The sequence below is a fragment of the Rhagoletis zephyria genome, unplaced genomic scaffold, assembly GCF_001687245.7.
Source record: "Rhagoletis zephyria isolate East Lansing unplaced genomic scaffold, Rhagoletis_zephyria_1.1 Rzeph_scaffold_00029, whole genome shotgun sequence".
NCBI lineage: Eukaryota > Metazoa > Arthropoda > Insecta > Diptera > Tephritidae > Rhagoletis > Rhagoletis zephyria.
Genome location: NW_016157113.1, coordinates 115,307 through 118,593, shown reverse-complemented (window position 1 = coordinate 118,593; position 3,287 = coordinate 115,307).

Sequence of the window (3,287 nt, the reverse complement as noted above, 5' to 3'; positions counted from 1 at the left end):
CCTTATGCACCAAAAAATTTTATATTTTTCAATTCTACTGAATTTTATCTTTTATTTGGTATCCATATTGTTAATCTATATAGCACTGAACTTTCAAAATTTCAAAGTCCTTTTAAATATAATCCTGACCCCAGAGAAAGAAATTAAAAACGCAGTTTTACTATATTTGGCTCGGTATAATCCATGTTATCATTGACTTGCTTTTATTGAGGGACTTATGCCACTTTCAAAATATGTAAACATTTTCAACATTTCAATGCAGATTTTGTTTCTGTTTTTGTCTCTCCCTATTTATATTTTCGCCACTGTATGTCAAGCGCAGAAAGGAATTAGCTATCCTTCGGTTACCACTTATGTTTGCGCCTTAGTGGGGCGATGTGACGATCAGGTGAAATGAAATTTCTACGTATGGGTAGGCTTTAAGTTTTTGCTGTGGCACATCCGGGAATGGTTGACAAATTACATTGATATTCCTTTGTAATAAAAATTATCGACGGTTAAAATGCATCGTATCTCATATATGTACATATGTACATATATAAATATACATAACACATATGCATTTACTTTTTTATGTAAAAGTTAAAAGAGAAAATTATTCTAATATACGAGTAATTGACGAGCTTTGTTTGTTTTGTACATAGGTATGTAATAAATGTAATAAAGTTTTGTGGTTAAGAATTCTAAAAAACAAAATCAATAATTATTAAGTACATGTTATTATTATAATTTTAGCCGGTGCACATATGTATGTATGTATATAATAAAACACTTGCGAATTTTTTAACAAAAGGATTTGAAATTCATATTCGAGGGCACAGGGTCATAGGCAAACAGTATGTATGGCCCTCCTGTAGTTCAACCTAAGGGCCAACGCTGTTCAAGAACGGTTACTTCCTAATGGAGGGTATTACGCGATACCGTGTCAACGGTACCTTCTCGACATCGGGCCCGCGGGTAGGCGATCATAAGAACAAGATGAGGACGCTAAGAGCAGGAACCTTTTAAAACTCTGAAGGAGTGACTATGTACTGCGCTAATGCTAGCATACTCGGTTCCAGGATCAACGCTGATTTTGGATGCGGATGCTATTGGTTATGCAGAAGGAGGGGTATTGCCGCAAGTAATTGATAAGTAAAGTAGAGAGACAGTAGGTGTTGTCAATCTACTTCAAATAGTGAAGCTCTAAAAATCATCTTATATATAAATAATCAAATATATTTTCTTTACACCCCTTTTACGGCTAAACTATACTTCTAAGGTATAAACAATTATATATCATTATAAAGGTATTTTGATGCTGCTGTGCAGAGAGTTACTAAAATTTCAAATTAGTTTTAAATAAGGCGCAAAAATTAATTTAAAAGTGACACCAATACAAATACCATACATGTACATGGTTGGGCGGAAATGCCTCCTAAATGTATGTATGCTTTGATATTGATACTGAATTAAAGAAAAGTGCTAAACAGCAGTTTAGGATTAAGATATGTGTAGATTAAGATTCATGCAAGGAAGAAGGTAAAGTTCAAAATTAAAAGAAGAAAAGGATAAAGGCAAATATTAAAATAAAAGTAAAGAAACCTAATGTTAAAGACATGGAGGAAGGCAAATTTAAATACTTAATATAATGACAACGGTAAGGGTGAATATATAGGTGAAGAAAAGCATGAAGATAAAGATCAAGATAAATGCAAAGGAAAAGATACCGATAAAGATGAAAAGACAAATATATACATATATAATATAAAGGTAAACATAAAAATGAAAATAAGGATAAAAGTCTACAGAGACGAAAATAGAGAGCGAGAAAGTAATAGAGATAAAGGGAGATAAAACTGAAGAAAAAATACGTTATGTTCTTGTACATATATTATGTTGTGATATGTTGAGTTATGTTATACCATGATATGTCATGTTATGCTATTTTGTGTTATGTTATGTCATGTTATGTATGTTGTGATATGTTATGTTATGGTATGTTGGGTTATGCTATGCTATGCTATGGTATGTTATGTTTTTCTATGTTATGTTATGCTGTGCTATGTTATGTTATATTATGCTATGTTGTGTTATGTTATGGTATGTTATGTATGGTATGCTATGTTATGTTATGGTATTGCTGTGCTATGTTATGTTATGTTATGTTGTCCTATGTTATGTTATGTTATGCTAAGTGCTGAGTTCAACTCCCATCTACTCAACTCACCTCAACTGATGCTATTTCACCGCAACTCACCTTATCTCACCTCAACTAATATCAACTCAGCTCAACTCTCCCTAACCCCACCTTAACTTATCTAAACTCACTTCACTTCAACTTACCATAACCCACCTCAACTCCCCTTAATTTTAGCGGTTGAATTTCAACAGCTGGGCGAATACAAGTAACTTTAAATCCATTTGAAGATTTAAGAACATACAGTTTGAAACGGTAATACGATTACTTGTTTAATTTCTGAACCATGAAAAAAGCTACATATTTGAATAACATCCGGCTAGTTAATTTGTATACATATTTAATTTTAACTACCCAATAGCTCTTCAACCATTTTACTTTGCAACATTTAATAAGAGCTACTATGTAGATTTGTTTGTGTTGCAATTACTCGTAGCTACAATATATATGTATGTACATAAGTAAATAATTACGAAAACATTTTTAAACGCTGAGGTGTAACATCCGCTCGAATTAGAAAAGATTTGTCGTGACATCGTCTATGCATTTGGCATTTTGACAAATTTATAACAACTTCGAGGTAAAATGAGGTCAAAAAATGTTTGCTAAAACCCGTCAAATATTCATCAACGAATTTAGAAGTCATGAATCCCCAAGAATTAGACTTAAGCATTATACAAGAATTTGCAGTGGAAAATAGAAGAAAAAAAAGGCAAGCAATTTGATCGAAGCTACATTTTTAGTGCACTAAACGAATTTACTACTCTCGCACAGAAAATAAAAAACACATTGCAAGCTGTACATACATACATAGTACATATGCATATATGTACATATGTAAGTACAATTATTCCATCCCAATATGCCTCTTGCAACTTGCAACGCGCTTCTGTATTGTCTCTTTTATTTATTTTTGTAGGGGAAAGAAGTCAAATTAACGAAAGGCACCGAAGCGTTTCATGCGCCGAAATAAATCAGCACATCGTTGACGTCCGGGTCTCGCCCAATCGCCAAATAGTTATCGCTCGCTGATTCCCCAACTCCAACCATATCTATTCGCTTCCCTTTCCCCACACTGTGAGGCATTTTTGTTCGCACCAAGTCTTTT